The sequence below is a fragment of the Eretmochelys imbricata genome, chromosome 10 (genome assembly GCF_965152235.1).
Source record: "Eretmochelys imbricata isolate rEreImb1 chromosome 10, rEreImb1.hap1, whole genome shotgun sequence".
Classification (NCBI taxonomy): Eukaryota; Metazoa; Chordata; order Testudines; family Cheloniidae; genus Eretmochelys; species Eretmochelys imbricata.
The window spans coordinates 32,495,130-32,512,926 of record NC_135581.1 but is presented as its reverse complement, the minus strand read 5'-3'; the positions used below and the strand labels follow the sequence as shown (position 1 = coordinate 32,512,926).

Sequence of the window (17,797 nt, the reverse complement as noted above, 5' to 3'; positions counted from 1 at the left end):
GCAGAGGGTGCCGGGGCGCAGTCAGGGGACAGGGGGCGGTTGGATGGAGAGGAAGGTTCGGGGGGGGGAGGGGAGCAATCAGGGGATTGGGGGTGGTTAGATAGGAGGTGGAGTCCCAGGGAGGTGGTCAGGGGACAAGGAGCAAGGGGGCGTTGGATGGGTGGGGAGTTCTGAGGGGGCCAGGCTGTTTGGGGAGGCACAGCCTTCCCGGCCCTCCATATAGTTTCACACCCGATGCGGCCCTCAGGCCAAAAAGTTTGCCCACCCCTGAGCTGGACTAACAACTACAAGACCCATCAAATCCTCAGACTTCAGCAGATTACCAGCTGGAACAGCATTGTATTCACAGTTAGATACTTTGAAGGGTTTTACATCTACCTCCCATATTGCTATTATCACAGAAGTGACACTTGACTAGAAGGATCATTGGTCCTTTCTAGTCTGGCAGATCCTGTGCGTTCTGAAAGACGACAACCTAACATGTCTCTTGAGCCAAGATATGAAAGGTACAAGAGATTAAGCTAAAGCAAGCATGGACATACCCATCCAGTTACATCATTTCACAACATTCAGCAGCAGTCTCCAACGGAAATACAGTATTTGTATCTTATTACTACAACGTCTGGTTTGTGCTCTGTTTGTGTAATTGTTCACCGTGTATCTTGACTCCTGGGAACTCTCGAAGCCAGGTTTAGTCTGGTCTGTACGTAACCCTCAAGCTCCTTCTACAGCAGCTGGGAAGGGTTTCAGTGTTCTCCAAGGACATGTAACCGGCGAGAAGAACAATTGTTTCCACTCGTGATGGGTCTGGAAATTCATAGGAAAGTATACTCAAGAAGAGCTACTGCCAACCAGGGGGAGAAACAAATAAATTAAGTTACCAGAAGAGGCAACTACAGAAAAGCATGCCAGTATGATTTTGTTTTCTTCCAGATTAAATTTAAAAAATATTAAATAGCATAGAGCCAAGAACCAATCCCTGTGGAACCCTACTAGAAATACACCTGCTCAATGATGATTCCCCATTTACAATTACATTTTGAGACCTATCAGTTAGCTAGCTTTTAATCCATTTAATGTGTGTCATGTTATTTTAAATTGTTCTAGTTTTTCTTAACTAAAATGTCATGTGGTACCAAGGCAAACGCCTTACAGAAGTCCAAGTATTTTATGTCAATACTATTACCTTTATCAACCAAACTTGTAATCTCATTGAAAAAGACAAGTTAGTCTGATAGGATCTGTTTTCCATAACTGCATAGTACTTGGCAGTACATTACCCTCCTTTAATTCTTCATTAACAGATTTCAGAAAAACAGCCATGTTAGTCTGTATTTGCAAAAAGAAAAGGAGTACTTGTGGCACCTTAGAGACTAACCAGTTTATTTGAGCATAAGCTTTCATGAGCTACAGCTCACTTCATCGGATGCATACTGTGGAAAGTACAGAAGACGTTTTAATACACACAAACCATGAAAAAATGGGTGATTATCACTACAAAAGGTTTTCTCTCCCCCTGCCCCACTCTCCTGCTGGTAATAGCTTATGTAAAGTGATCACTCTCCTTACAATGTGTATGATAATCAAGGTGGGCCATTTCCAGCACGAATCCAGGTTATCCTCCCCCCCCCAGCATTTGACATTGGTCAAACTGGACAGTCTCTACGTAAAAGAATAAATGGACACAAACCAGATGTCAAGAATTATAACATTCATAAACCAGTTGGGGAACACTTCAATCTCTCTGGTCACGCGATTACAGACATGAAAGTTGCGATATTACAACAGAAAAACTTCAAATCCAGACTCCAGTGAGGCTGCTGAATTGGAATTAATTTGCAAATTGGATACAATTAATTTAGGCTTGAATAGAGATTGGGAGTGGCTAAGTCATTATGCAAGGTAATCTATTTCCCCTTGTTTCCCCCCCCCCCAGACGTTCTTGTTAAACTCTGGTTTTGTGCTGGAAATGGCCCACCTTGATTATCATACACATTGTAAGGAGAGTGATCACTTTACATAAGCTATTACCAGCAGGAGAGTGGGGTGGGGGGAGAGAAAACCTTTCGTAGTGATAATCACCCATTTTTTCATGGTTTGTGTGTATAAAAACGTCTTCTGTACTTTCCACAGTATGCATCCGATGAAGTGAGCTGTAGCTCACAAAAGCTTATGCGCAAATAAATTGGATAGTCTCTAAGGTGCCACAAGTACTCCTTTTCTTTTTTCATTAACAGAGTATTATAACAGTCCCTCCATTATCTTGCCCAGGATCAATATCAGACTGACAGGCCAATAATTATCTGGGTCACCTAATTTACTGGCACATTAGCTTTCTTCTAGTGTTTTGGACCTTCCCTGGTATGCCAAGGCTTATAGGGCCTGGGAGAGGAACCACCACCATTAACAGTCCAACAAGCTCCTAAACCAATTTGGAAGCAAGTTATCCAGACCTGACGATTTTAAAATGTCTAACTTTAGTAGCTGCTTAACATCTTCCTGAGGTGCTAGTGGAATGGAAAGAGTACTGTGATGTTCCCCCCTTCCCAAATACAAAGCAGAGATATTTATTGAACATTTATTACTTTTCTCCATTATTATTGATAATTCTATCATTTCCATCTAGTAACGGACCAGTACCATTGTTAGGATTTTTTGTTCCTAAACTCTTTGTCCTTAACTGTGCCAGCCATGGATTTCTCCTTATGCCCCTTTGCTTCCTTATCAATTTTCTACAATCCCTAGCTTCTGATTTATATTCATTACTCTCAACTTCCCTTTCCACCAACATTTTTTTGTTGCATGCCTGGATCATGCGGTTATGCATTTGAAAGAGACAATCCATTTTTTTCCTTCCCCTTATACCTGTGAACAATGGCACTGATCTAAATTTTAGTGGAAGGGGCTTAATATTCCCCTAAGCCTACAGACGTCAGGAGGATACAACATATGATAGTGCCACTGAATTTTAAATAGACTGCAGAGAAGCTGTGAAAAATATAGGAAGACAAGGATCATGTGCATCCAAACTAATTTTATGCCTCCCCCTTCAGTGATATAAAAAGTTCAGCAAAATAACTCTGGTTTTAGGAAGCAGATTTTTATCCCATCAATGTGCACTGGTTATAAGGGAACTCACCAATTTTTTTTTTATATATATAAATAAATAATTTTTAAATTCAACTGTCTAACAGGAATCAATTGCAGCTGGAGGGAGTTTCCTGAAGACAGGGAGATGGTGGCAATTTGCCTCACCAGCAGTGGAGAGGAAGGGAGAAGAGCCAGAGCAAGCGGGGGGGTCAGGGGACAGAGAAGCAGCATACAAGCCAACAAAGAAGCAGGAGCACAGGCAGGGTGGATTTGATTTAAATCACTAGCCAGGAAGACTCAATTTAATCATGGATTTCTACATAGAAGTGCATTCTTGTTGGCTGTTATAACCTTAATACATATTCTTCACAACTCAGAAAGATGAAGGTTTCATTTTTAGAAGGTACAAACTATACATTTTTAAAGCGATTTATTTTGAAAAATTTTCAGATTAGTTTTACAGCTGTATCAGAAAATGAATGAATGATTGTTTATTTCATTTACAAAGGTAATTGAAGCAGATATTTATGAAGTCATTGGGAGGTCAACTATCATTAATATTTGGAGGATTTTCTTGCCATGCTGTGTTAGGAGGAGAACATCACCAGACAGACATTTAAATTGTTTTATTTAACTAAAACAACAACGTTATGTATTCTGGATCTTTTCTTCAACAGCAAACCTAGTATTTTAACAGAACAAGCATATGAATTTTTGAATTTAGTTAAACATTCAAGCTTTTTAAAATCAGGTTCCCACAGCTCCCATTGGCCAGGAACAGCAAACTGTGGCCACTGGGAGTTGCCATACCTATGGACGCTCAGTTAAACAAAGTGTCTTGTGACCCGCCAGGTGCTTACCCTGAACAAGCTGCAAACCAAGTTTGGGAACCCCTGTTCTAGGCTGAGAACTGAGTCCAATTGGGTAGATAGAAAGATTAACCTAAATAATCTATACAGATGCCCCTAGAACTCCATAAAATTGGGTTCTTAATCCATGAACTATTGGAACTCCTTTACAAAATGTTTCTTAAACATTACATGAATATATTGTCTCATACTATAGAATTAGAATCCTTATTCCATGAGGAGATACCTTTGAGCTATAATGTATCTATCTTTAGATGTTTTTTTTCCCTCAAACAGCATTTTTATTAAAAAAATCTGATTTAAATAAAAAAATTGGATTTTTTAATTTTAAAAAAATCACTGATTTTTATCCACCCTGAGCACAGGGATCCCCTGTAAGCAAACTCCCTGATCTGAACCTCAGAATTTATTCAGCTTAGGTGTCAGGTTTTATTCTTGTTGCCCCCACACAAACTTAGATGGATGACCAACATTTTCTATAGCAAGCTTCTCTTGGTTTTGTTTCTTTTATAATAGCCATTGTATGTAACTCAATTTACCAACAACATACAAGAGCTGTGGTTAGAGAAACATCTTCCTGTAGGTGGAGATACATGACAATTTCTACAGCGCCATCTACACCACTTTATTACTAAGGGTATGTCTATACTACAAGTGCTACATTGGCACAGCTGCAGCACTGCAACTATGCTGCTGCAGCGTAGACACTTACTACAGTGATGGAAGGGGGGTTTCCACCACTGAAGCAAATCCACCTCACCAAGAAGTCTTCCATTGACTTAGCTGCATCTACAGTGGAGAGTTAAGTCAATCTAACTACAGCACACAGGGTGTGAAATTTTTCACACCCCTGACCAATGTAGCTAAGTTTTAGGTGTAGACCAGGCCTAACAACATTGGAAAAGTGGAAGGAAATGAGGGTGGATGAAAGGATAAAGAACAACTAGATTTCTTCAGGTTAGTGAATCCTATAATTTAGGGAATGTTATCCTGATTTTACCATGAGCCGGCCATTCTGTTTTTATGGACAGCTGAATCAGTTAGTGCTACAAGTCATTCGTTAGTTGTGGAGGGTCCCAACCTTGAGAATTACTGTGGATCTTCATTACCAGGCATGGCTGCTCTGCATGGGGAGCACAACTGTTTAGCTGTTACCACTCAAGAAAGATCTTGGAGTCACTGTGGATAGCTCTTTGAAAACACCCGCTCAATGTGCAGTGAAAATCATAAAAGCGAACAGAACCTTAAGAACCATTAGCAAAAGTATAGATAAGACAGTAAATATCATAATGTCACTATATAAGTCCATGGTATGCCCACACCTTGAATACTGCATGCCTTTCGGGTTGTCCCATCTCAAAAAAAGATATATTAGAAATAGAAAAGATACAGAAAAGGGCAACAAAAATGATTATCGGTATGGAGATTGAAAAGACTGGGACTGTTCAGCCTGGGAAAGACAACACTAAAGGGGGATGTGATAGAGGTCTATAAAATCAGGAATGGTGTGGAGAAAGTGAATAAGGAAGTGTTATTTACCCCTTCATATAACACAAGAATCAGATGTCACCCAATGAAATTAATAGGCAGCAGGTTTAAAACAAACAAAAGGAAATATTTCTTCACACAATGCACGGTCAATCTGTGAAACTTGTTGCCAGGGGATGTTGTGAAGGCCAAAAATAACTGGGTTCAAAAAAGAAAGAAATTCATGGAGAAGAGGTCCATCAATGGCTATTAGTCAAGATGGTCAGCGATGCAACCCCATGCTCTAGGTGTTCCTAGACCTTTGACTGCCACATGCTGAGACTCTGTGACAGAGGATGGGCCATGTAATGATTACCCTGTTCCGTTCATTCCCTCTGGCACTCAGCATGGTCAGAAGACAGGATACTGGGCTAAATGGACCACTGGTCTGACTCAGTATGGCCATTCTTACGTACAACGGTTCATCCTTCCTTTAGTTTATCCTGCTTGTTCCTCTTCACTTCTCGTACACCACCAGGCACAGCTAAAAACCCACTGAACGCTTCAAGAGATATTCAAAAGGCAGGGGGAGAGTTTATGATCAGCTAAAACTGGTGAAGAGCACTTTTTTGAGTTTGAGACAAGAGATTAGAACTTACTCTCTTTAGAAGTGATTATTTCTTTCGAGAATCTCAGGAGTCTCCCCCAAGGCATGTCTACACTATAGCTGGGAGGTGATATTCCCAATGGGGAGAGTAGACTTGTGCTAGCTAAGCTTGAGCTGGTGCCTAAAAATAACAGTGTGGATGCTACAGCACTGGCAGCCGCTCAGGCTAGCCACTCAAGTCCAACCTGACATGACCTCAGGGGTTTAAGCATAGGTACCTAGCCAGAGCTGCCGCCAGTGCCGCAGCATCCTACTTATTGGAAGCTTCAACAGATCGAGGAGTTAGTCAGTGCTTGACCTTTCACCTAGAGATAGTTAATCTCAATCAGAATCGAGGCACTTGGGCTCGCAGTCTGGGGAAACTTGCACTGCTGTATCTCTTCTCTGAATAAAAGCCTTCAGTGCTACCAAAACCAGTGTCTTTCACCAACATTAAATTACCTACAAAACAGTTACACAAATAAGTAGTAGACGCTTCTTTCCTCCTATTGCCCCAAACTTCTCAGCCAGCTCCGATTACCGTGTGCACACAGCAGAACCTGGACCAAAATTTCAGAGCAGAATGCACAAAACCAGAGCCATTAACTCTCACCTTTGATTTTCCGTGGCAGGAAGAAAACCTGAGTATGAAACTGACTTCAGAAGGATATCAAGAAATGCACATTCAAAAACACCGCCCAACCTACGCAGTAAGTGCTTCTTCACAGTAGTTACATATTTGGAGTCAAAACAATAGCCTTTAACCCATTTATAGCAAACCCCTAATACTGTGAACATTTCAAGCCTTGACTCCTTACACCAGAGGTGAGCAAACTACGGCCCGCCAGCCGTTTTAATCAGTCCTCGAGCTCCCACTGGAGAATAGGGTCTGGGGCCTGCCCCACTCCAGCTGGGGTGCAGGGTCGGGGGCCGCTCCACGCGGCTCCCAGAAGCAGCGGCATGGCCTCGCTCTGGCGCTCCAGCCGGGGAACAGGGTCAGGGGCCGCTCCACGAGGCTCCCGGAAGCAGCGTCATGGCCTCTCTCCGGCTCCTACGCGTAAGAGCAGCCAGGGGGCTCCACTCTGCATGCTGCCCCCGCCCCAAGCGCCGCCCCTACAGCTCCTATTGGCCGGGAACTGAAGCCAAGGGGAGCTGCAGGGACGGTGCCTGTGGATAGGGCAGCGTGCAGAGCCGCCTGGCCGCACCTCCATGTAGGAGCTGGAGAAGGGACATGCCGTTGCTTCCAGGAGCCACTTGAGGTAAGCGCGGCCCAGAGAGCGCACTCCTGACCCTCACTACGCCCCAACCCCCTGCCTCAGCCCTGATCCCCTTCCCACGCTCTGAACCCCTCAGTCCCAGCCCGGAGCACCCTCCTACACCCCAAACTCCTCATTCCCAGCCCCACCCCAGAGCCCTCCCCCCGGCACCCTACTCCCCTGTCCCAGCCCGGAGTCTCCTCCTGCACCCTGAACTCATTTCTGGCCCTGCTCCGGAGCCCACACCCCCAACCAGAGCCCTCCCGCCCTCCCGCACCCCAACCCCAATTTTGTGAGCATTCATGGCCCGCCATACAATTTCTATTCCCAGATGTGGCCGTTGGGCCAAAAAGTTTGCCCTGTCTTACACTGTCTTTCAATGGCATAAAATATCAGTGCCATTGACAATGTGAATTATCTTCCTGTCTCATCAATTTAAATCAAAACTTCACCAGCTCTTCTGCCATGTAGCTACAGTTTTAAACTACATTATTGAAGTGGTAGGGTGTGCTGGAGTCCATACACCAGTAACATTCTGTCTTCAAAGCAGGTTGCAAATGGTTTAATTTTCTGCTGTCCCAGATACAGCATTCCCTCAGGGAATGATGAACAAGAGTCACTGAGAGGGTTTTTCTGTTAAATCTATTCTGGCTAGATGTGGAAAAGAAACTTACTTTGTGCCAACAGCGTTAATGGGGGATGAAGCAAGAGGGTCAGATTAAAGCCAAGTCTGTTGCACAAGATCTGCCAACAAGAGAAGAGATTTAATGCCAAGACTGAATACGGCAATTTTCCAATAAGCAGCTGCTGCTCCTCCTCCAAACCCAAGCCACTCAGTGTGCACGCTGGCATTGCAAAATCAGAACAGGCAGTGACTAACAAAAAAGCAGCTAGTCTCAATCCAGTTAGCAGTGCACACACTCGGAGGCTAGAATTTCATATCTATCTAAAGGGGACAGGATCTAGAAATTCAAGACTTGAGCTCCTGAGCAATTATTTGTAGTGGCAGTTCTGGAACACTACCTGTCAATTAATCAAATCCATTCACTTAGCACACATGCCATTATAAGAGACACTGCCAAGTACCTGGTTATGGTTTTTAATACCTTGTTTGCAGTAGCCTCCAAGAGGCTTAGAGAGAATATTTTTCCCGCCTTGGTAAACACATTCTTCTCCCAGATCCTGCATTTCAAATACAGTGTAAACCAGTGATTCTCAAACTTTTGTACTGGTGACCCCTTTCACATAACAAGCCTCTGAGTTCGATACCCCTTATAATTTTTTTTAAAAATATATTTAACACCATTATAAATGCTGGAGGCAAAGCGGGGTTTGGGGTGGAGGCTGACAGTTCACGACCCTCCACATAATAACCTCACAACCCCCTCAGGGGTCCCAACCCCCAGTTTGAGAACCCCTGGTGTAAACCAACATGGCTCCTCCAATTTCTTCCCTGATGGAGTTTTCCAACATCAGTGATGTAGGCACAGCTCTGAGACACTTTGTAGCTCTTCCAACATCGTAACATTTCAAAGAGAGTCTGGTACAGATTTGTGCCAGTGTCCCAAATAACCAGGCTAAGGGAAGAATTCAAAATAGAATGGCGATTTAGATAGCTTTTAAAAACTGGATTATCTTGGTATTCCTACCTTTCCAGAAGAGTAAAAAAGACATTCTAGGATATCAAATCCCAGAAGCCTTATTGCAATTATTTGTATTTAAGGCATCACAGGATGGACGGTGCACTCCAAGTATCATCAAGAAAGCAGGAATGATGTACATAATTTAATGTAGGTTTTAGACTGTGCTAAACTTTGAACTTTGCAGAAGTGTCTGGAATGAGAGAGAAAAATGCCAGAAAATAAAGTTAAGTTTCTCCAGTCTCTCTTTTTTAAGATGTCCCAAACACAGAATCATAGAACTGGAAGGACTCATCTAGTCCAGTCCCCTACACTTGTGGCAGGACTAATTATCTAGACTATTCCTGACAGGTGTTTGTCTAACCTGCTCTTAAGAATCTCCAATGATGGATATTCCACAACCTCCCTCGGCAATTTATTCCAGTGCTTAACCACTGACAGTTAGGAAGTTTTTCCTAATGTCCAACCTAAACCTCCCTTGCTGCAATTTAAGCCCATTGCTTCTTGTCCTATCCTCAGAGCTTAAGAAAAACAATTTTTCTTCCTCCTCCTTGTAACAACCTTTTTACATACTTGAAAAAGGTATGTCCCCACTCAGTTTTCTCTTTTCCAGACTAAACAAACACAATTTTTTCAAATCTTCCCTCATAGGTCATGTTTTCCAGATCTTTAATCATTTTTGTTGCTCTTCTCTGAACTCTCCAATTTGTCCACATCCTTCCTAAAATGTGGTGCCCAGAACTGGACACAATACTCCAGTTGAGGCCCAATCAGTGCAGAGCAGAGTGGAAGAATTACTTCTTGTGTCTTGCTTACAAATCTCCTACTAATACATCCCAGAATGATGTTCGCTTTTTTTGCAACAGCGTTACACTGTTGATTTATATTTAGCTTGTGGTCCACTATGGCCCCCAGATCCCTTTCCACAGTACTCCATCCTAGGCAGTCATTTCCCATTTTGTATGTGTGCAACTGATTGTTCCTTCCTAAATGGAGTACTTTGCATTTGTCCTTATTGAATTTCATCCTATTAACTTCAGACCATTTCTCCAGATCATTCTGAATTTTAATCCTATCCTCCAAAGCACTTGCAACTCCTCCAAAGCACTTGCAACTCCTCGCAGCTTGGTATCGCCCACAAACTTTATAAGTGTACTCTCTATGCCATTATCTAAATCAATGAAGAAGATATTGAACAGAACCGGACCCAGACCTGATCCCCACGGGAGCCCACTCGTTATGCCTGTCCAGCATGACTGTGAACCACTGATGATTACTCTCTGGGAACGGTTTTCCAAATAGTTTTGTACCCACCTTATAGTAGCTCCATCTAGGTTGCATTTCCCCAGTTTATTTATGGAAGATCATGTGTGACAGTATCAAAAGCTTTACTAAAATCAAGATGTGATTATCATAAGAATGAAGTACTAATGGTAACCCTACAGGCGTTAGAGGTCAATAGAGGCACTAAAGCTCACCTACCAAAGGCTGCTTTCGCTGAAGCCCACACCTCTAGTCTGTACCATATGGTGAAGATAGGCACACTGAGGCCTATATGGGTTGCTTTGCAGATTGCTAACAGGGAGGTATCTGTGCTGTGTGCACAGGATACCACCACTGACTGAGTCAAAATATATTTATTTGTGCAGCATCAGTGTTCTCAGTACTGAAGAACACCCAAAAGTAAAGACAATCCCCGCCCCAAAGAGCTAACAGTAGGCCTAAAAGAAATGCTGGACTGTTCCCTGATACAAAAACAAGCGTGGGTGATTCTGTCTTTTTCATACGCATAATGTTAAATTGGAGGCACCTTGTCCTTCCACAGGCAAAAACAGATACTCTGAATTCCACTGTCACAGCTCCTCTGAATTTGCAATATCTGAGCAACATAATCTCGACTCAGACTTCCATAAAGAAGGTGATGATAATACTTCTTAGCTTAGATAAAGATATGAGGGTGAGGAACTCCAAATCTTTCAAGTGGCATTAATAAAAGATGTCCTTGCAAGCCAAATGCTTTTTCAGTTTCTCTGCAAGATCTCACAATAAAATAATAATATCCCACAATAAAAAACTTACTTTTTAGTAAGAAGTAGTCAGCTAAAAGTACAGAACAGAAGAGCTACTCCAAAAGGACAACAGTATACCAGAGTAATGTTTACTATATCACTGTATGATTCTTCATTATTACCAGTCAGACAAGGACTTGTTAAAGAAGACGTAATCTATTTTTTTCAAAGTGCAAATTTCTTGGTCAAGGTATTTAGCCAAGGTGCAGACTCCAGAGAAAATAATACGAAACATAACAACAACAACGATAAGTAAATAAAAAGATTTCATGGTCTCTGGCTTTCCGGATTTGGCCTGTGGTCCACCTATTGACTATCCCTGGGTTAAAGCATTGGTTTGCAAGGCAAGACACAGATTATTTGACAAACTGTAATTAAAATCATCTACTTAAAATATTATTTTGGAACCCAGCCTTGTGGCAGCATTCTGAGGAATCATCAGGGCTCTACTAGAGAAGAAGAGGTTAAGAGATCCGATTAGTCCACGGGTAAATTCACTGGGAGAAGCTATTCCATACCAAAGGACTCTTTAACCTAGCAGACAAGGCCAAATGAGATCCTGCAGTTAAAAGTTAAGTCAGTAACATTCAAACTAGAAATAAGATGCACATTTTTATCAATGAAGGTAATTAATCATGGGAATAGCTTACCAAGAAATATGGTAAATTCTCCATCACTTGGAGTCTATAGATAAAGACAGGATTTTTTCTGAAAGGTATGCTCCAGTTCAACAAGTTGTTGGACTGGATACAGAAATCACTGGGACAAAACTATGGCCCGTGTGATGCAAGAGGTCAGACTAGATCATAATGGTCCCTTCTGGCCTTAAAATATGAGACATTAAGCCACTCAACCCTGCACAGGAAAGCAAAGACATGAATTTGAAACCCTGGAAATGGGTTAAGTACTTGGAGATGAAACTGGATGCTCATGCAGAATGCATAACAGTGTACTTGCAGAATCCTTTTTGATGCCAATGCACTGGGCATTTTCTGTGCTGTTCAACAAGCAAAAGGGAAAAAAAATCAAACCACTGTACAATCCACTGCTAAAAGAAAAGCTGACAAACTATCATTCTAGTGCAATAAGAAATTGAATATGCTTTCCCATGTGCAAGTTAGATTGTAAACTCTTCAGAACAGGGAACTTTTTTTTTTTTTTAAATGTTGTACTGAAACTGCATATGTTTACAGTGCTAGAAAACAGGCTGCTCTAAACCTCGAGAAAGGTGCTGGTTATTTTGTAGATGGTGCTGGTCATTCTGTACTCTTCTTTCCAAGTCAAAATTGAGCGAGTCCCCCCAACCTGGTGCTGGTGGGCACTATGCTGAAGTGCTATCTTTCAGATCAGACACAAAACTGAGTTTGACCTATTGTGATTAAAAATCTCATAACATTTCATGAAAGAACGTGGTGTTCATCTGGCATCCTGCTCAAATTCCAAGTTGTGTGACTACATTCTCCCAACTGAAACCTCCACCTGCAATTTCAACTGGACATGATCTTCTTCTTCAGTCCTTGTCCTAACTAGGGATCTAAATAGCATTTAAAAAAGTAACCATTTAAACTACTGAAACTGTATCGGCTAAACATTTAATCATTAACAAGTTCACAATCTACCCTATGTACATATTACCTTTGTCAAGTGTCTTTACTAACAACAAAAATAGTCTTATGTGTAAAACCCACTTTTTTGTTTAACTTTTTACATAATATCCCCGAGCTGTCCAAAAACACAAAAAATCCAATTAGAATTTCAACTCTACTGCTGATTTTTGTTAAGAAAAATTAACACGTTTACATGCTCTGGTGTCAGTCTCATGCACAGATAAACAACAGTAAGGCGAGCATTGGAAACATGTTCTATAGGCATAGACAATGCTAGAATGCACAGGTATGTACATTCCAAGCCTTAAAAAACGCTGTGCAATGGACTGCATCATGCCAATGGACTGCATTCCAGTGAAGGACAAGGCTCCCTGAAATAACAACATTCCAGTTCATTTTGTACTGCATTCTCCTCATTGGTATAATCTTCACCTAAAAGCATCACTACAGCACTTCTCAGTTTCACACATTTTTTTCAGTGCTGGCTCTATCGGCTCATCCAATTCAGCCACAGCACTTGGAGGTGCTTCTATTTCTAACATCGATGCAAGTGCAGAAGCTTTGCTTTAGCAGCCATCTGGACAACCGGCGAAAGAAACTGCATGTGTTTATGACATGGATCTGAAAAGGAGGCAATAAGTGCAGGTTTGGCAGTTATGGCCGGATCATCGGGTTTCATGTGATGCTCCAGAGAGTGACGAACAACAGCCCTGAAATTAGCAACTTTTCCATTTTCAACAGGAGCTTTGCTTTTGCAGTCAGTTTGGAGAAGATTGACTGTTCAGCAGACATGGCAGTTGTAGTGCATTTTAAAGTGGAAAGTAGCAATAAGATATCCTCTACTAATTACCAGTGCTCATCTTGCAGCTGAAGTGTTTGGGTATCAGATTGTTTTGTTATAGGGCTATCTGAAAGCGCAGCTGTTATAGCCCACCTTTGCTCACTGAGTCAGATGCTGAATATGTCATAAAACAAATTCTAGTGAGTTTTACATGACTGGATCAGACAGCATCGCCTACCCTGAAGCTGTGTTTGTTTTCTTTCGAGTGCTTTTGCAGTCACGGTGCTGTGGTGGCAGTGTGCACCTAGTCTACTTGCAGCCGCAACAGCACGATTCACGCTACTTGAAGAAAACTCATAATTTACGGCTAGCTGCCATGTACGGGCAAAACAATTGACAGATTCCCATGTAACATACCTCGGTGTGTTGACGAACACAATGTTGCTTGCATTATCGTATATGCACACTAAGACACAGCCTGCCAGACCCTATCTTTCCATTGTAGCGTTTAATTTTTCAGCAAGGTTTTCCGCTATACGTCGTTCTGCCATACTTTTGGTTTGTAGAACCGTGGACTGAAGCTCCCAATTTTCAATATAATAGCAAGTGACAATCATGTAGCTTTCTGTAGTTAATGCTGTCCAGCAGTCGGTGGTGAAAGCTACTTTGTGTTTTCCAATTTTTCCTGGACAGATTTCACACAGTCCTCATAGCACTTCTCTAGTCAGAAGGTTATAGTCTGTCTCACAGGCACACAGTATTCACATTCTACCAAACTTATCAATGCACAAAAAACTGTATCCTCAACAACACTTGGAGGCAGCATATCTGTAGTGATCATGGTGCACAACACCTCAGTTAGTTTTTTGCCACTTTGTGTGTTGCATTTTCTTGAACTATCAGAAACACTGTCAGTGTTGTTTGAGTTTTGCCTTCTTTTTCACATGAAACAGAGGGATGTTTCAGCTTCAAATGGTTCAGCATTGCTCCGATGCTGTTTGCATACCTCAGCTCTGTCTTACGCAGTTTACATTTAACTGCATCTTCTGTTATTTTTGTGAAATGATTCCAGGCATTACTCCTTTTCGATCGCTCCATCTTCACTAGGGAAAAGTAGGTTTCAGAGTAACAGCCGTGTTAGTCTGTATTCGCAAAAAGAAAAGGAGTACTTGTGGCACCTTAGAGACTAACCAATTTATCTGAGCATGAGCTTTCGTGAGCTACAGCTCACTTCATCGGATGCATACCGTGGAAACTGCAGCAGACTTTATATATACACAGAGAATATGAAACAATACCTCCTCCCACCCCACTGTCCTGCTGGTAATAGCTTATCTAAAGTGATCATCAGGTTAGGCCATTTCCAGCACAAATCCAGGTTTTCTCACCCTCCACCCCCCCACACAAATTCACTTTCCTGCTGGTGATAGCCCATCCAAAGTGACAACTCTTTACACAATGTGCATGATAATCAAATTGGGCCATTTCCTGCACAAATCCAGGTTGTGGGGGGGGGGGGGTGGAGGGTGAGAAAACCTGGATTTGTGCTGGAAATGGCCTAACCTGATGATCACTTTAGATAAGCTATTACCAGCAGGACAGTGGGGTGGGAGGAGGTATTGTTTCATATTCTCTGTGTATATATAAAGTCTGCTGCAGTTTCCACGGTATGCATCCGATGAAGTGAGCTGTAGCTCACGAAAGCTCATGCTCAAATAAATTGGTTAGTCTCTAAGGTGCCACAAGTACTCCTTTTCTTTTTAGGGAAAAGTAGTTACCAAAAATCACGATAACCTACATGATGCTGTTTGAAGGTTTACTACCACCAAAGAGTGACATCAGTTCCATAGCAATGCTCCTAACAATGCAGAACCTAGTTCCACATACACTATGAAATGGTATTGCTGCGGCATTTCTAATGTGCGCATTCGGTATTACGTCACAAAATTATTTTACCAAGCTGTTTTAAACATTTACTGAATACATTCGAAGTAAGACTAATGCTTATTGGTTAACCGTTTAATATTTTACATCCCTAGTCCTAACCTGTTGTAGCATTGCTGTGAACCATTACAAAAAAATTCAGCAATGTACCCCAAATGGCTGCATTTCAGTAGAGGGTGAAAACAATTCTTGTATATATGTATAGATGTACACAGGTGCTTTTTGTTCTGTATATTTGCAATATTAAAATACAATCATACTAAAAAAACAGAACAAATTCAATGGAGGAATCTACTCCAGCCACATATCCCAGGCTCAGCAACATCTGAAAAATTGTAAAATGCTATGAGATCGTTCAGACTGAAAGACAAGAAACAAACTAAAACTGCTTCACCTCAGTATGTGGGGGTGAGCCCTTCAGAATGAGAATATATCTTAAAACGTGTAGCTGTTGCCTAATCTAATTTTAAAAGCAAACTCTCCCTTCACTAAATTATAGGTAAAATAAAGTTGTACCTTACAGCAGCTACGAAAGTATAGCCTGGTAGTCTAGAGCAGCAAACACTTCCAACCAGGAATCAATGTTTGAGAGTGACTATGCAGGAAACAATAGGAAACGTTTAATTTAAAATCAGTTCCATCCTCTTTTCCTGAATAGTTAGCCATGAGACAAGGGCTATGGCTACACAGGCACTTTACAGTGCTGCAACTTTCTCGCTCAGGGGTATGAAAAAACACCCCCCTGAGCGCAGCAAGTTACAGCGCTGTAAAGTGCCAGTGTGTGCCATGCTCCCAGCGCTCTAAGCTAATCCCCTCATGGGGGTGGAGCACCAGGAGCGCTGTCTCCCAGCACTGGCGCGTGACCACGCTCACACTTCAAAGCGCTCCCGCGGCAGCGCTTTGAAGTTTCAAGTGTAGCCATGCCCAAGGTGTAATTCCCTTTAAACTTGATTTATAGATCTTTTCTATTTCTCACACTAAAGTTTATATTAGACAATGAGAATTTAAGTTGTCACACTCATATCAGATAGTTAAACAATTATGAAACTGAACCATAGTAAGTAAAAAAAAAAAAAACTCTCCACACATATCCACTATCACAAACATTAAGTAAACACATCCCTCTAGAGCAGGGAAGTAGTATTACTACCAAGTTTACAAATGAGGCAAGGCACACAGAAATTAGCTTGATTTTCTAAGGAACTGGACCACTGCAGTCAACAGGAGCTGCAAGTGTTCAGCACCTCTGAAAATTGGGCCATAAGTAATTTGCACAGGGCTACCTAGTGACTCAGTGACCAAGTTGGGATTACATCTCAAACCACTAAAGACCTGACCCAAATCTTTCCATTAACTCTAGATACTTGTATCACAGCAACAAGTGTCCCAATTAAACTAGGCTAGTTAATACTGCCAAAAAAAGCTTACAAATTACAACAATAATTTCCATGAAATGGTGAGATGAAAGGAGGAAATGAATTCCAAGAAGTGTGTGATCTTTGAATTCTCCACATCAAACCACAGATTTGATAAAAACAAGACGAACAGAGCTGCCTGACAGTGGTCTCTACAGGGAATCCAGATATCCCAGCGCTGGCACTGAAGACTTGGGACTGTGTCATGGCAGAGAATTCGGAAATCACCTCCTTTACCTCTTCCCACAGCCCAAGAGAAACATCTGGAACCAAAACTAAGGGCGCGTGTCCACCTGGCGTCACTCCTGAGGGACTCTCCCCGAGCAAGGCACCAGAAGACGCGAGGTCGGTCAGGGGGAGCTCCGCCTGCAGACAAACCCTTACGCGCTCGGAAGCGGGGCCCGGAGTCCCCGGCGCTCCGGGCCGCGCCGCTCCTTGCCCCGCAGGGTGAAGGGGTGTGAGCGGCGAGGGACGCCCGGCTGCGGCTGGCTCAAGGCGCTCCCCGGGCCCGGCGCAGCAGTTCGGCGGGAGCACGGACTCGAGGCCGGGCAGCGACTCCCGGGGCGGGTCGGGGGCTCCGCACCTCAGGCTCGCTGAGGCAGGTCCCTCCGTCAGGCGGGGCCGGGCCGAGCGGCACCAGCGGCCGGGGCTCCAGCCCCCGTCACTCACCTCGGGCGAGGCGGCGGCTGCCTCGGCCTGCTACGGGAACGCGGCGGCGGCGTCGCTCAGCACATTCCGGGCCGGCGGAGGCTGCGGGGCCGCCCCTGAGGAACCAGCAGGCGCCACAGGCCCAGACACCGACTCCCGGCGACCCCGCAGCAAGCCGCCGCCCCATAGGCTCCCCGGCCCCACGTGACACCCGGATCGCCGTCGTTGCCGGAACTGTTCGCGCATGCGCACCAGCTGATTCTCGGGGGTTGGCAGCGGCCGGAGCGCAGAGCGGCGGGGGGCCGCCCGTGCTGTGAGCGCCCCGCCGGTGAGAGGCAGCTGTAGACCCGCGGCCGTCCCGCTAC

General features: G+C 43.3%; 1 protein-coding gene across 2 annotated transcripts in view; it reads right to left on the bottom strand.

The window, feature by feature from the left end:
- The window catches only part of NAA60 (N-alpha-acetyltransferase 60, NatF catalytic subunit), a 44,779-nt gene extending 27,193 nt beyond the window's left edge, over positions 1-17,586 (bottom strand). Inside the window, exons 1-2 of one of the 2 annotated variants that reach the window (XM_077827742.1) lie at positions 17,454-17,552; positions 655-807 (exon numbers count right to left, since the gene is read on the bottom strand). The gene's annotated coding sequence lies outside the window, so the exon portion shown is untranslated. Of the gene's footprint in view, positions 1-654; positions 808-17,453 lie in introns of both variants that reach the window. The other variant, XM_077827743.1, reaches the window with a different exon arrangement.
- Between the last annotated feature and the right edge of the window lie 211 nt (positions 17,587-17,797).